Source organism: Anser anser (assembly GCF_964211835.1).
Source record: "Anser anser genome assembly, chromosome: 1".
NCBI lineage: Eukaryota > Metazoa > Chordata > Aves > Anseriformes > Anatidae > Anser > Anser anser.
The window spans coordinates 144,622,068-144,639,424 of record NC_139720.1 but is presented as its reverse complement, the minus strand read 5'-3'; the positions used below and the strand labels follow the sequence as shown (position 1 = coordinate 144,639,424).

At 39.4% G+C, this 17,357-nt stretch overlaps 1 protein-coding gene across 3 annotated transcripts in view; it reads right to left on the bottom strand.

The window, feature by feature from the left end:
- The window catches only part of NCK2 (NCK adaptor protein 2), an 85,247-nt gene that overhangs the window by 36,303 nt on the left and 31,587 nt on the right, over window positions 1-17,357 (bottom strand). For 2 of the 3 annotated variants that reach the window (XM_083819371.1, XM_083819370.1), the window contains one exon: window positions 17,057-17,128. The gene's annotated coding sequence lies outside the window, so the exon portion shown is untranslated. Of the gene's footprint in view, window positions 1-7,978; window positions 9,634-17,056; window positions 17,129-17,357 lie in introns of those variants that run through there. The other variant, XM_083819372.1, reaches the window with a different exon arrangement.

Here is a 17,357-nt window from a genome sequence, read left to right as displayed (position 1 = left end):
AAATTCTCTTGGGTCTCTGCAGAATGAAAAGATAACTAATGAAACAGCAGAGTTTTCCCTAAGACCTGAGGGCTGAACAACCTCCCCTTCTCCCAACCTGAAACTTTGAAACTGGGTTTTGAACCTGCACCCTGTGGTACCGAAGGCCCAGCCACACGCTGTCCCCTCATTTCCTCTTTCACAGGCCACAGCAAATGAGCAACGCTTGGTCCTCCAAGGCAACACAGCTGTGGAAAATAAACATTCAAAACACTTCTTCCAACAGGGACTCTTTCACAGTAAGTGGATGGGCCTGCTATATTCAGTAATTAATAAAATAACTTTTATTGTATCACTTCATCTGATATATACTTTATTACACTGAAGCCTTCCTATTTATGAAGATGCAATCTATTCGAGCCTGCCTACTGCTTCAGGAGGTTTGAAGCTTCATCTTCACTTAAAGTTGTTTTATTTGTTGCATGTGTGTTTTTTTGTTTGTTTGTTTTATATGTGCACCTGGATGGATAAACCAGCCATTCCATGCAGAAGGGGTTCAATAAAGTGCTGTTCTACATTGAGAATTAAGTTTCACTCAGATCTTTAGGATCAGGAAAGCACCAAAGACCAAATTCAGAAGGAATTAAAAAGAACAGAAAAGCAAATTCAAATGAAAACTTGTGAAAAAGAATACACTTTTTGGACATGCTGTTAGCTGTTTCCAGTAGTGTAGCATTTCTGATGTTTAAAGTATGTATGTTTGGGGAAAACCAGGAAAATACCATCTCCTTCATGCAAAAGCCAAAGTTAACATAAAACAAGCACAATGTTAGATATCTAACGATTGCTACAAGATAGTCTCAAAATGCAGAAGCTTAAAAAGAGTAAACAAGCCGACCCAAATTACAGCAAATAGCAGCCCTTTGTTGAAACTGGTAAAACCCTTTGGATGCTTTGTCACGACAGCTCTTCGCTGGAGCTCAGAGAAGTGGAGGTGGATCACATAAATGCCACCTTTTCTAGCTGCTTCCGCAGCTTAACACTTTAATACTGTATATAATGTGTGTCAGCCAACCTCAGGAGACATTATTTCTTTGGAAAGAGGTCACTGCAACAAAAATTATAACAAGGATACTTCCCCCACTTCCTTCTCTAAAGAAGGTTTCAACTAAACAGCAACCAAACATTCACCATCTGGCTATGCAGTTTTGAGGTGTCAAACAGATACCTGAGCAGAAAAATCTGCAACAGGGTAGAAGAGAAAGCACGATGGAGACTCACAGTCGATGCTTTGTTGGACTTGAGCTCAGCAACCCTCAATCTCAAGCTTTAAATTCAAGAACTGTGACTGGCCATCGAAATACAAGCTCACAACTGGAAATTTAAAACCAATGGATGCATTGTTTTTACCAAAGGGAGAGTTAAGAAAAAGCTGAAATTGAACATAGACCTCTCTTCATACTTTTAATTTAGTGACCGAGGAACAGCAGAATTTGAATGCTTAACGATCTATACGCATACTGAAAGCATCACAGTGTAACTACAGATACCAATACCTGTTGCAAATATATATATACACATAAATAACCTCATACATATCTCACACACATACCAATATGTACACATCTCACTGGAAAGCAGTGAAACAGTTCCTAGAATACTATCTGAACATATAAAATATGCAGACAAACAAAAAACAAATCAGAAATTTAAGGAGGCTTCAGACTGGGGATGGAGGAAAGTGATAAATACTAGCACAGAACCCATGGTTGAGTATAAAAACATACCTGGACTGCCTAAAGTTGCTGACTTTTAAAGCAAATGTGACAATTAGTTCAGGGATATTTCAATGCTAAGTCTTATTAGGATGCACTGACTATTGAGCTAAAAATGATAGCTAAGTAAGTGCAAGTGATTATCATTAAATTTAATTTGATGTGCATTTGATGGCCAAACAGTCACAAACCATAGAAGCTGAAGTTGACACTTTATGGAGGAGGTCGGTTTCCAAGAGCTGAAAACAATGATGAATGGAAACTGTAAAGAATAAATGTGAACAAAGATGTAAATACGTTGATTAACTCTGAAGGAAGAATGTTTTATTACATTTTCTAAACTACTCTCACAATTTTGCATTTATGAAAGAACTATTATATGGTCAAAAGGACAGCCTATTTTTTAAAAACATGAGCTCAAAAGCCCTGAAGATTTTCTGTGTCCCCTCCCCCATGCTACTTTTTTTTATAAAAGAAAAGTCTGACAGCAACAAGCACAAACGTTTCTGGAAATGCAAACTGAAGTATCAAAACAAGTACAGTCCATCTAACTAAGAACTGTAAAACATTATTAAAATGTGTCTGGCATAAATTAAACATTAGCAATAGAATTCACATAAAATTAGAATATTAAGTTTCTTAAACATGTTTTAAGAAAAATTAAACATGATTTAAGAAAAAAGTGTTCAATATGTATTTCTACGCTATGGGATTATCCTACAGTGACAACTATTTTCTGTTCTGTCATTAAATAGGGTAGTAAAAATAGTAAGAATAATTAAACACTTAATCCTCAAACGCACCCTAAGATAGCAGAACTGCCCACAAAGCTTTTACAGTTTCAGTATCAACTCTGAAGAAAATTTGGAGCTATGAAGAAGTTCCAGAGAATTAAATCTGTGCCGCTAATTTGAAAGCATAAATTGAATGTCTTTGGTAACACTGCCAAGTAGTCAGCTTAAGTCTAACTCCAGAAAAATAAAGAAGAGACAAAGGATCCCCCCAAAAAACACAGTATCAACACATTACGGATGTGCAGTTAGTAATTATTAAAAGGGCTTTCAGGAAGACAGGCATAACGATATAAACTTTTTAATATATATATATTAAAAAATTATGTATGTATATATATTTCATTTCAGCTGCTGATTTAGGTCTATGCATCTACCTAAGTCCACATCCACGAGCTGACTGGCAGATCCTATTCCTGGGAATAACTTCCCAGGAAGGCTCAGCAGAAAACGCGAGTGCTTCTAGAAGGCCCTGAGCCACTTGCTCTCGGGTACAATAGTACAATAGTACTTAGCTTTGAGTCACCTGGAGAACAAAAAGAATAACTGCAGATAAATACTTGAGGGAGGGCGATACAACCTGGTGGACTGGTTAATTACGTTTGAGATTTTTTTGGCCTATTCACTGCAATGATCCATTTCTGGTCGGCTCTAAAGATTATGGAAGTGCTTTTTTTTAATATGCCAGCTCTTACTAAAACATAATTGGGCTGTGCATCTTCAAAAAAGTGAAGGATCAGTCTTAATCAACCAGCAATTTGAAACTAAGCTAGCTAAGTAACATTATTGTGATGCTATCAAAACCCCTGCCCACACACATCTCGAACCCTCTTCCTCTTTTTGCCATCTATTGTTTAATGGCACGGTGCAGTGAGGTTTTGTTTTTTGTTTCTTCAAACGGATGCCTCTGACAGCTTTTAACCAGCGCTTGCTCCTCTCTGCCCTACCGTGTATCTGGTGTCCCCATCTCTAATACGCTGCAGCTACACCACGGTGCCTTGCATCTTGGGTTACAAAACAACTGCAAACAGGAAACCTCAAGACTGGTTTGGTGGTAACGAATTTCTGCCTTGCTCCAATACAGCACAAAAGTTAAGCTTGTTTTCTGCCTTAAGAGTGGTTTAGAAGCCTTTTAAAAAGCTGCATAAAGGAGTAAAGAAGAATACAAACAAAACACACCCAGAAAAATCTTCCTTCCTGCCAAGGAGCCAGTGCGGCCTTTTACCACTCGACAACACGAAGCCTCACTTCATACACGTTCATGAAACAACACGCTGCAAAGAGGAGTTTGAGAGAAGCCTTGCAGCCAATGTTTTCGTGAAGCCTGCCCCATGAACCAGTCCGTCCAGAGGAAGTGAGCAGGGACAGACCAAAATGCTCGTTCAACACGTGAACTCCCCGTTTAGGAAAGAGCAGCACGAACCGCAGAGCGCGCGCCCCCTGCGTGAGGCCTGCGGCCCTAAGGACGGCTGCCTCGGGGGGACTGGACCCTGTGGGGCCGGATCCAGCCCCCCAGCTCTCACCCCTGGGAGTGGGGAATAAATTCGTACCATTTATTTGAAAAAGCAGCAGGTTAAAGCATTCCTTCTCTACCTGAAAGTAGAGAGAGAAAACCCTGGACAGTTACCAGACAGGCCACAACCAAGAACACAAACCTGAGGTCCAGCCTCCTATTAATTCACGCAGCGATGCCCTAATCGTATGGGGCATTCACTCTGCTTCACGTTGTAACCTCCATACCACCATCTTCCCAATTTCAGATTTATCTTTTTTTTCCAATTAGTGATACCACGATGACCCAAAATTTCCTGGTCCGGGACACTTCAAGATACAAACACATAACAAATATGACACTCTAAAACACATAACGCTAAATACTACCTTTCCTGTTTATGTGATAAGCACCAAGCTGTTCTGGGAAGGCTAAGTTCTAAAAATCTTCTGATGTCTTACCTGAAAAGGATATTTCTATGCCCCTTCTGGAACAGCATGCCTATTGTGAGGTAGGCAGTGTTCATTTTTAGCTTCTGACAGATGATTTAAATTTCAAATTTCAAAAGACAAAAGCTGGTATTCTACAGGAACAAGTTGGCATTACGTTAACACACGTTCAGCAATACTAGTTCCGAGCCTTGTAACTTACCTATGCTTAAAACAAAACAAGAATAATAGAAGTTATGGAGAAAGCACTCCCACAGGTCTTAGCTAAGCTAGAACAGAGGATGGTCACCCATGCATAGGACAAAGGGTTTATAGTAAAAAGCAATCTCAAGTCTTTCCCTACAGGTGGGATTACTATTAAGCCATCACCCAAGGGCAACCTTCAGGAATTTAAAACCAACCAATCCAAACAAAAAAAAAAAAAAACACCACATTTCAGCTTGGTGGTTTTGTCTCTCTTTTTCCTTTAGAAATTTGTCTTTACTTGCATTTTTATTCTATTAGTTAATCTTTCATAACAAATATTAACAGACATTACTAGCAATCTTCTCGAGACCAGGCAGAAAATGCTAAGACACAGTATTTTTGGAGTTAGATGACTTTAAAAGTGCTTCAGCCAACCCAGATGGCGTTTTTGGAAGTAGGTATTTCTCCGTACCTTAAAGACCACACAAAATTGCATCTCTTCCTGTCCCTCTTATTATATACATGTACCAGAGAACACAATGAGCATCAGTTTAGTTAGCTCTGGTCTCAGTCTGCTGCAAGAAATAAATTTAAAGTAAAAAAAACCAACAACGTCTGACACTAAAGCATCTCCGACCACAGATAGCCAGCTCGCATCACCTCTTACCCATCGCTTCCTCTGCCCCCAGCCCCCTGTGCTCTCCCCACCTGCCTTCAAAGCCTGGCCCTGTGCCTCGGGCTGGGGGCTTTCTCCTCCGCCCCCCCAGAGCCCTGTGCAGCTGCAGCTACTGCAGCTGAGCTGCTCTGCTGTGACTTCCTCCACGACCAGGCGAGGAGCTGCTTCTCGCTTTGTTCTGAATGCACTGCCATCACGAGCAATGCTTTTCTGCACTCTGGATAGCGGTGGTGCAACCCCACACCGTGCAGAGAGGAGGTCTTCAGGCTCTTCAGCTGCACGCAGCACGAGGGAGATGTGAAGGAGAGATCTTATTTGGCTGCAGAGTAAACCAACCAGAACCCCAACCTCTGCCTTACTCTTAGGTAAATATGGCAACAGCAACAGAAAAGAGCAGCAGCTTACCTTTTACTGAATTCTTTTAAAAGCGCTTCTAGAAAAGCCACTCGGTGCAGTTGAGCTGGTTATTAGCTAAAGGAAACTTTTTTGGGGGTAGGGGGTGGACAACAAGACCTCGCCTCTGCTCTATAAACAGCAGCAGTGATGAATGGCCCGAACTCAGAATTACAGATTCACAGATTCACAGATTTCTCTAGGTTGGAAGAGACCTCAAGATCATCGAGTCCAACCTCCGACCTAACACTAAGTACTCCACTAAACCATATCCCTAAGCTCTACATCTAATTACTTTATGGCTATTTCTGAAAGTCAGAGATATGGACAACTTTAATGTTTGCTGGTGTTTAGACCATTAGCTCCCCCGTTCCTCCCAGCAGACAAGACTTAAGTCTACTTGCACATTCTAAAATAGCCGAAAACCAAAAGCAAGATAGAAAAGAGGGGAATATCCTGGAAGAATACAACACCCACGAAGTGTCTAGATGAGACAACATGAGAAATCACTTCCCAAACAAACCTCTCCCCGGTCCCTTACAAAAGCGGGGTGCGGGAAGCCAAATACACAAAGTCGTAGAAAAACAGACACTGGTTTTAAAGTCAACATTTAGGTCGTATTACCTACACGACAGACTGACGAAACACGCTCTGTGGAATAACAAATTAAGCTTGCTGCCGCTCATGCACTGATGGTCTCACTTTCACACCAACCATCAATAAGGCTTCCCTCTCACCTTGAAATTTCAAGTCAGCCACTTAGGACACGGCGAAGGTTATGAAATTTTATAAAGGACGCACGCTTTAATTTCTTGAAGGACTCAGAAGGAAGTGTTTGAATGATTTGCTTCCGCTGTTTCTCCTCTTCCCTTAGCTCAAACATTCAATGATCTGTATGAATTATATTTCATTAGAAGGGCTAGTACATTTACGCACTGTATGAACAAAGAACGGTCCTCAAATGTAAGAAGTTTAACCTTGATCCTACACAGAAGGACACAGCTCAGAATCACTGTAGATTGCTACGTTTTGCAGCTAATCCCCTGAAACACTGCTACCTACTTTTCCAGGGATTTCACTTTAAACTGTCTATAAAATGCTGAAAATAAAATTGAACTGCTGACCTTCTGTTCCCAATAGAAAAATCATATATCCTAACTAGGAAGAGGAAGAGATGTTTTTTTTCGGTTCAAAAGAGCATTTATTCCCACCAATAAAAGCTGTTTAAGCATAAAAAGAGGACATTTTTAATTTCTAGGCAATGCTCCCTTTACAATTTTAAGCAATTTATCCACCACTTTACAAAAACCCTCATTCAATCTACCTAATGACATATTTTGAAAAATATGTATATTAAAACAATTTTTTAACTTTCTATTTCACAGAGAACTAAGCACTTTAAAGTCCCTGTCCAGTCTCTGTTCCTGTGAGCTTTCCAGTTTGCTGCTCTTTCAAATACTGAACAAATTCTTACACTTGTGGTTTTATTTATTTATTTTACCAAATTGCCTGGAACAAAATTTTTATCCGATACAGAAAGGTGTGTGTGGTGGTGGGGAAGACAAATGACAAATGCTTCTTTAGTGAACTCTCACAGCAGAATTCTGTGCAGAATCTCACCAGAGCTCATGGTTACCCTAACGCCTATTGCCCAAATCTAGAACAGAGTTTCTTAGGCAGAAAGCTACTTTCCAGAAGCAAGGTCTTTGACTGCTACAGGTTAAAATAATCGCTAGATATAAGATATCATCATTCTTGATTCTGTGCTTACGTGTGTAACCAAAGAGGCAGCTGGAAAGGTGCTGTATTAGATTTCATTAAAAGACAGCTAATGCCATTAAATTTATTCCTGTGTAAATTTGTCCGTTGTTCTGAAGAAAATCAACCCAAGACAGTTACTCAGAAACCCATCTTTTTAATTTCCTGATAAAAGATGTACACAGAGAAGGCATGATTTAAATGAAGAGACCTTCTTGCATCTTGTGTGAGATGTAACTGCATGCTACAACATCACAAGTCACTTGCCGGTCAAATCAATGACCGCTGTGCTAATGCTGCACAACCCAAAAAGCATACGCAGTGGTGAAAAACGCTTGCCTGAGTCTCCCCCTAAAGCTATCTGCCCCCCTTTGAGCTAATAACTTTGCAGAGTCAAAACTCTTACTACTCCCAAAAGACAAATGCAGGTGAAATTCTAGCCATCCCCCTTTTCCCAATAAAAGAGGCTTCAAACTAACCTGTCCTGTAGATCTTAAATTCATTTAAATTTGAAGTCAAGACTGAGCTCTTGGTCTGGAACGTTAGCAGCATTCATGTATTTTAAGAAAATTATTTCTTACATATCTTCCTCCAGTTCGAATGAGTTCCTCTTCCAGAAGAAACAGCACTTGTGAATGCTCTGCCACATGACTACAGCAGGAAGCCTCTGTTAATTCCTCAAAGGGGAGGGCTACAAGGCAGCACCAAAAAGCAACACCATTCACAGAACAGGGACGTTATTCAAGCAGTTCTGTAGAACGTGCTCCAGAGAACTCAGATTACTGTGAGCAAGCTAAGGAGTGCACTTGATACTGAACTCTTACCTCTCGGTTCAAGGGTCAGCTGCTCTAACACCGCTTACACAGATAACCTAGAAAGTCATTGCACTGCTGTTAGCCCTAACGTGATTCTCCACTGCTCCAGAAGGTGAGCTTCTGAAAGCAAACTTTCACCAGGCAGAGACTAGGAGTATCTGACTTGTTCCATACAAACAGTTAACCAAAAATAAGTCATTACAAGAACCTACATTTCTATCAATGAAATATATAACCAATAGAGACCGACACTGCCTGGCAGTGCTGGACTCTTTTTCTCCTTTATTCCTACTCTCAACTCCCGTGCTTGAACAAAATTGAGTCTTCCCAAACTCCTCTAAATATCCTCCTACTCTTTCATCTTCTGCCAGAAATTTCTCCTCAGCTCACTTTTCTGGATAAAATCCGCCTGCAATAAGGAAACCAGTTCAAAATTAAACATTTGGCTTTGGTTGCTACATTGCACTCCCTTTCATTTAGAAATGTTAGGTACCCTTACATGGATGGGATGTTCTATACTTGTGCTCTCACCACCCATTTTCATCCTTCCTCCTGCCAGATAACAATAAAAGGCATCAACAAATGTGAAAGGGAAACAGTAGTAGCCAAATTTCCAAACATGAGAGAGACTGTGAAGATTAGTATCTGTGCTAGAAACAAAGTTAAATAGAAGAAAAACAAGTTCAGAATCACACAGCTCTGAAAACTGGAAGTTTAACTACAGGCTTACTCCTTCTGGATGAATACAAATAAAAATTTATATTGCTACTGCATTTCTATAAAAGTGACTATGCCATCATTGTTTCACATATAAATTTAGTTGGGAGCCACATAAAGAAGTGAGTGCTCAACAGCTTCTTGTAGTACTTTAGTATTGCTTGCACTAAAAATTCAAGAGTAAAACACAACTCTGTTGTAAAGAATATTACAACAGAAGTAGACCATTTCTTTGTTATCTGTATCTTTGACTTCGCGAAGAAGCCAGTGGTGTTATCAAATCTGTCTCAGGCCTCAATGACTAACTTTTCGTAAGAATTCATACACAAATACTGGAGTTACGGAGAAGCATCTGAAAGGAGTGGAAAGCAACAACCCCTTGGCTCCCCAAAAAATACTACGCTAAGTATATGAAGAATATACCTCTAAGCATATAAAAATTCACAAATCATCTTCTTAAGGTGATGAAGAGAAAGGTGGGTGGGGAGAAGATAAAAGCACCCCTTGCCCACCTTGACATCAGGGAGAACCTAGGGACACGTATGAAAACACCTCCTTTTCTGGATCACAGACCCTGTGAATGTTTAAGTATCTAACACCGAGCATTTTTAGTTTATTTGCTCTTGTTCTTGCGCTCCTTGTTGAAAATTAAGCTCTGAGGTTCTTGGACTGGACAGTTCTTGGACTGAGGTGTTAATTGACGCCACATTCTTACTCCTCCTGTGTGTAATACATTAGGTTCAAAAATTCTCAACCCTGAAACCAAGTTTTAGTTCCACAAACGTAAGCAGTCCTGTGTGCATTGCATCAAACACTTCCTTCAGTGTTTCTTCTTTTATTTTTAAGGATTCGAGAGAACTAGTCAGGTTACCGACTTAGGAAGCAGAGATGCCCAGCCACCACTTACAGGCTAGGATCTGACCCAGGGCTTGCTTTGTGCTATCGTTTTCCTCAGCTTCTCCTAAACCACAGCCAGGGAGGAGGCTGCAGCAGCCTACTGATAGCTCTGCTGCCACCTTTTTTTCCTAAGAATCGCAGCAGCTGTTCCTCACACAATTAAGACATAAACCCAGCACACATAGGGGACCAAAGCCCACCACCACCACCTTTTTAGCCACATGATGATAGTAGTACACGGCTCTCAAGATTTCTGTAAGTTTCACAATGTACATTGTGGCAGCTGTGCTCCCAAAGAGTGCCTGAAGTGCAAGTCAGCATTTGAGAATGCAAGTTTCCATCATTCCACTGATAGAAACTTTCCACTTCCAAAGAGCACAACTGTCAAAATCTCGTTTACAAGGTAGTTTTCAAAATCAGTTTTATAAACATTTATATATATACATATATATATATATACACACACGTATAAATAAAAGGTCTATTGTTCTAGTGAAAACTTTTAAGTGAAACTAAGGATGTCACACCCTTTGATTTTGAGATAAATGCTTTACCTCATGAAATACCTCAATCTTTCATTATAAAGCCGTACTCTCTCCGGAAACAACGGAACAGACCTTTCCAGATCCTATACAAATCCAGGGCTGGCAGAAAATGCCGTTCAGTAATCTTCAGGAAGAACTAAGAACGAAAACCAATACTTAATCTGACTGTTTAATCTTGAGAGACAAATTCATTAATCAAATGTAAAAAGACGTCTAAGCCTCATCTCAACAGCATTTTTGGAAGGGTACATGGTAACTTGAGAACCAGTACAAGACAACCTAACTTATCAGGGAATGTTCTGGGCACCAATGGACAAAGAATCGATGATTCTGCTGCAAGACAGAGAACTCACCACCAGCCTCTTAGGAAAATCCAGATCCCCAACAACCAGCTGCTTCAGGTAAAGGATCTCTCTGACGTTGCCTCCTGCAGCCTACTTGCACCAGGGGTAAAGCTCAACTTGCACATAGGAATGTGTTGGTTAAGATGTCAGCATTTCCCAGTAACAAACAAACAAAAAAAAGTCTCAGGCTATGGGTAAGTTTTCTAGGTTAGTGGGAACAAGAGGTCAGATGGAAAAAGAAATGCTAAGAAGAAATGCAAGGACTCAGACCAGCAAGGAAAAAACAGTGCAAACAGCCAAGACAGTTGCAGGGTAGCAGGGGGCCTGCTGGAAGGATTGAGCATGCAGATGTTGCATGCTCCAAAAGCATTCAAAAGAAAGGAGAGGAAACAAAAAAAAAAAAAAAGGTGGAAGAACAGGTAGACATGTTGCACAGAGGCTTTATTGTGGGGAACAACTAAGAGCAGCTGACATGGGAAACAGCCTCCAAATTAAGGAGGGACAGGATGAGAGCTGCAGGGATCCCTGAAACAAAAGGTCACGCAGAGAGAGCACAAAGGGAAGGGTGTAGAACCCAAGAGACTGCAAGGAGCCTACAATGTCTTAAAACGAGGCTCACAAACTTAAAACCAGGGACAGAAAAATAGAATTTAAAAGGTTTATATCTGCATGCTTGGTAATCTGTGTTTCTTACTACTAATGGCTTAAAAAATACACAACAGGACAAACTCATTTTCTCAGTCCCCTCTGCTTAGCACAATCCCAGCTTTGTTACTGCAGTGCAAACAGTAATTGCAATCCAAGATTAATTAACCGAGTTATTAGCAACAGAATTCCACAGCAAATATATCACGGCAATTTTTGAACATTTTGCTTTGTGACGTCTACCAATTTTAGCAGTTACCAAGAATTCTTCAACACACAAAAGATCATCCACCAGATACGAAATAAGATGAACCGCATGTACGGTCTCTTCCCATTCATTAAAAGTATGTACAAAGTAAACTTGTTTTTTAATATCATAATACATTTAATAATAACATATTTAATATAAAATTCAAGTGATATGTATTTGGATATGGAACATGTTAAGAGCACTACTGAAAACATGAACAGGTGTAGTTTTAGCTGCATTTTTATTATGTCTTTTTTCTTTTTGAATACAAACAATGAATCATTTAAAGTTCCCTCAAAACCTCCCAAACAGAAGAACCGTCTTCCAGCAATTACCGAATGGAGAAACAATTCTTCAGCTGATTTGATAACAAGGACCAATGCCAATGCTGGCCTGTGTTCCCAGCTCTGTGAAGCCCCAGATCCAAAGCCCCCGAAGCGCAGAGCCCTGAAACACACATGGCATCCCTCAGAAAACCGAGGGGAGGACATCTCCAGGAAAAGTTTGCAGGCAGCAGATAACAGCAGCTCCTTCAAGGGCAGGACAGAGCTCTTTGGGTAACCAGATCTTGGAGTAAACTTGGTAACGCCAGCCTCGGCTGCCTTGCTAATCTGTTTCCTCCTTTAGGAGGGCTGCGGATTACTGAACCGCCCCGGCGCTGATACAGCCTTATCACACTGCACAGCGCTGGCACACAGACCAGCAATCCACACATCCCGAGTCCTCCGGTCGACTTTCCCTGACAGATGCCCCCACATACAACACTTACCTAACTAATAAATGCTTTCGGCGCCACGGGATCCTCTTCCACTAATGCAGCTTAACTGCATAAGCTATCAGCAAGAGTTTCTCAAGATCATATTCTAAACCACACCAGTTGTCCCTCAGAAGTGCAGTGCGTATTCCAGCCTTTGCATTGAAACTGGTTTAATGCGGGGATATGTTTGTTTAGTAATCCAGGAAAACATGGGCTCAACCGGTCCAATGGCTTTCCAGTTAGCACGGGTCAAGACACCACGGTCTGGTCACCGAGTATTTTGTTGTCAGTTCATGAACAGGCACAAACTTCATCTTAGCGTGTGTGTGTTTGTGTCTATAAAGAATATACAGCTTAATTCACAGCAATGTTCATAATTTAAGTAACATGTCAGATTCTTTTCAGCAGGCAAAGCTTTTTTTGGCTCAGAAAAAGACTGACACGCAGGATGAGAAGACAGCCAAAGTCCATACTGGCTATCAGACCACAAAGCTACTTCCACCAAGGAAAATGTCGTCACCTTTAAATTGTTTCTGAACTGAATTTACACTTATTGATGAAAGCTGGAAACTGTTCTCTGTGACTAGGAATCCATATGGATCACAGTTAGAGTATAACACAAAGGCTGTTTTGGGGTCATAACAGGTACTGTTGGTATCTGCGACTTTAAGCTGTACCTGAAGCTATCAGAAAAAAATGGGGAAAAAATATAAACAAATGCCTCTAACTCTGTTTTGATATTATTAGCAAATATAAACATGATTTTTCCCCACTTACTCAGTATTTATCATACTTTCATGCAAAGACCTACAACTTGATTTAAAAAAAGGTAATTGAAATCTGGAAAAAAAAAAAAAGCCCCCAAAATTACTTAGTTCAATGAAAACCTATTCTGCAATATACTGACGCAGTCAAAGTATCTGGGGGTCTACTAGTGGTTACAAGGGCAAGGGAATGGAACGGAAGTGTTCTTTACCAGCCACAGCTCCAGATCAGAAAGCATTATGCCACCAGCACGAGCAAAGCAGCAGTGTTCTCTGAATTTCATCACTATACTAAACTTCCGTAAATAATTTTCAGTAACATTAGAAGTTACATCGGAAGGCTTAAAATCAACACTTTAGGCACTTAGGATAATAGACATAATTACACAAGACTTTTTTTTTTTTCCTTAGAAAAAGGAATCTAGACATCTAATCAGTCCGGAGCTTTCAATCACTTAATTACCGTCAGAATAAAGACTTCCCATGAAACCAACTCATACGGGTCATTAAGAATAGCTACTATTTTCCTCGGGCTTAAACTCCTCAAAAATCCATGAACAACTACAAACACACTGAGCCACAGAAAAACACCAAGAAAGACTTTGATTACAGACGGTTGCGTCAAGTTGAAATTTCTGTGGTGCTTTTACCTCTTCACAGGAAGATGACAGCTGATCTTTCAGATGCTACAAGCCAGTCCCCGGCCTTGCAACACGGATGCACCCATGTAGCTGCTGTCTAGCCTCACAGACCTGGCTCTCCAACAAAGCGTCATGGTACTGTAACCATTGACACCTGATCTCAGTTTGGCAAACCTGCTGAGTATGAAAGACTGTGGTAACTTCGCTTTTACCTGCTTAGCTCTCATCTCATCAAACTATCTCCCTTCTGTGTACACACAGACCCCTGCATAACCAAACAGTACATTCCATAAAGGTGCATGAAGGCAGGCTTATTCATGAAAAATTGTATTATTGAAGAAAATTTCCCAAAACATTATCTAAACACTACCACTGACAGGCACATATTAAAACTACGATCACTTTTTGAAGTATTTTATTGTGAAATACAAGATGCATTTTTTTTGTTTGTTTTATATTCAAAGACACTGTAAGTGAATGTCTAACAAGTTTGAAAGCACAGAATACTATTACAAACAGTATCACATTCTAAAATTGTTAAATGCTTCTAGGATAGTTGCAGATTTGCAGCAGCTGAATGACTGCAATAAATTGCCAAAACATTACACTTGGTAACTTCATACTAATGTAACTGCAGAAGTGACAGAACGTTTTATCAAACAAGCAACAACAAAAAAAAAGATGCCTTTCCATACAGTTCTCTTTTTTTCAAAAAACAAAAACAGAAACAAATAGCTGAAAATAGCTAGTGTGCACAGCTAGATAAAAGATGACTCGGCGGATTCAACAACCACGTACAAATTATGCCATAGCTCTCAGACTCAACAGAACTCTGTAAGGACACACTATTGTCTGCAGTTTGGTGAAGTTCAAAGAACATTTTCAGCGTAATTTGCGAATGCTGACCAAAGGGCACAGAATTTACCATATTCTGATTCTGCAAAGCACTTCAGGTACAGGCTTTACTGAATCTACAACCATGCGTTAATTTCCGTTTTGGAAAGGTATCAGAACGCTTTGTGTTCTACAGAATCACCTTTACCAAGCTGAATACAGGCCACCAGAAACACGCACTTTGGTATACACGTGCACACAAAGGACAGAGAAAATGTTAAATATTAATACAGAAATTAGATTTAATTTTGCTACAGAAACAAACTGTTGCCTGACTGGACATAGCACATGTCCTGGGTACCTATACAGATAGACAGTGAGAACAGAGCAAAAATTGAGATGTCCAAAGACAAAGTTCCTCCTCTCCTCCTCTTACTAAGCTATTATCTACTTACAGCCTGTTTGGGAAGTATATAAAACCTTCACATGCTGTAAACATTTTCAGTTTGAGTATTTGTGGTGTTTTGTTTTTTGTTTGTTTTCTTAAGTTGTTGTTTTGAAGGGTAGGAAAAATATTCAATAAGCCAAATGTCTCAGAAATAAGACAAGAGAAATATATGGTTTTATATTAAACATTTGAAATTAATACAAGATTTGGGCCATAGTTAAAAAGCTTAATTTTGAGTAGAAATTTTAGTGGAAAAGTTAGAATCATTTATCTATGACTAAGTTCATAGTTTGACAAATCACTGTCTTTGGGATTCTTTATTTGTTTTCCATTTACATTAACAAACTTTTCAAGAGCTTTTTAATTTTATTATGTAGGTCTGCTACCTACATAATGCACAAACACAAAATCAACCAAACAAAAAATTTACCAGCACTTCTAATCTAAAAATTAAGTCAAAAGACTTCTCAATATTAGTCTTCAGTTATATTCATTTATTGTTCAAGGCTATACACTCTAATCTGCTGCAAAAGTTAGGGTTGTAAATGCATCTTTAAATGTAATGGACAAAAATCAATTGATCTGAAAATGTAGTGTAAAAGCCCACCTGTTTCAAAGTATTTCAGAATTTCCTCTTCTACCTTGAAGGAAACCCAAACATTTCAAAAAATATATGTAGATGTTAAGTTTAAGACTGGATTAAATTCTTAATTCTTACTGGTTCAGCTGCATTTTATAAAACAAATTAAGTCTAATTTTAATGTCTGATAACACTTCACTGAACAACCATTTAACACAACTCACAGCAAAATCGAGACACACAAGGACTTCATACATTGCTTTCCATCTAAGGGCTCCAAAATGTCAATGATTATCCATCATAACTTCCTTCTGAAGAGGGTAACATTATTTTTATTTTATAAACAGAGAGCTTGAGTAAGAAATAATAAATTTGTCTGCTAAAGTAATGAGGTAAAACTGAAAACTAGGATTCCTGGTTTCCTGTTCTGTGCTGCAGCCAGTACAATGCTGAAAGTTCATTCACTGTTCTGCCTTTTTTGTATTGTTGGTACGGCTGTAATGATGTTTCATTTTAATAAAAGTTTCTGTTAAGAAATCTCCGCTAAACCACAGAGATCAACTACAGTTACTAGAAACAGATAACAAGGTACATGAATTAACAAAAGGAAGCCAGACACTGCCCCAGAAATGAATCCTATGGAAAACATCAGCTTCATAACATTACTTCAGGTCTTCAGCGACAGCCCAGAAAGGTACACTCTATATCTTAAAAGCAATTCTGATCTACTCTTACCATAAAAAGAGGACAAAAAACCTACCACAGGTATACAAACCTTCTTTCAGTATCATCTAAGTTATTACTTATTTTTAAGAAACGAAAGAATACTGAGCCTGCTATGCAATAGGCTATGAACGACCACACCAATATATTTCATCTACAGCTCCTCTAGAGGAAAACTGCCTTAAGTTAAAGTAGTAGGTAACAGGATGTAGAAGCCAAAAAACAGCTGTAACAATATCTAGTGCTTAATTAATAATCTAGCCTTGCTTTTAAAAAAAAATTCTAATCATCTTTTTTTTAAATCTTCTAATCATCTTGCCTTTTTTTTTTTTTTAGAAAAAGGCAAGATGATTAGAAGATTTTTTTAAAAAGATTAGAGGATTTTTTAAAAAAAAGTTGGTTTTTTTTTTTTTAAAAAAAGCAGGAGCTAAATCAGACTTATCTCAGGTTACTGAAGGAAAAAGACCTGTTTTTTAATAAATGATCCAGCAGTTTCGAAAAAAATTACAAGTACCACACCACATGAAAGCACAACCAAACAATACATCTAGTTAACTCCTTATCTTTAGTTACAAAAATAAAAGCCGAATCACTCACCTTTGGCACACTGTTAAAAGGATTCAGGCAGTGAAAGGCAGGACTCTCCAACAAAGTTACGTACGCAAGTATCTGAAACAACAAACACGCATTTTAGTTTTAGCTCTAAAATTGAAGATCATTATCAAGGCAATTTCATTTTCAAACTACCCAAATCTCTTAAGAGATTACGAAGTAAGGGAACTCGAGCACAGGCAGCGGCCTGAGGGATGGACTGCCGCAGGGCACCTGCAAGATGGCGCCTGGGCTAGGCCGCATGCTCCAGGGCCCTTCAACACAAGGGCGAGCGAGCTCTGAGGGA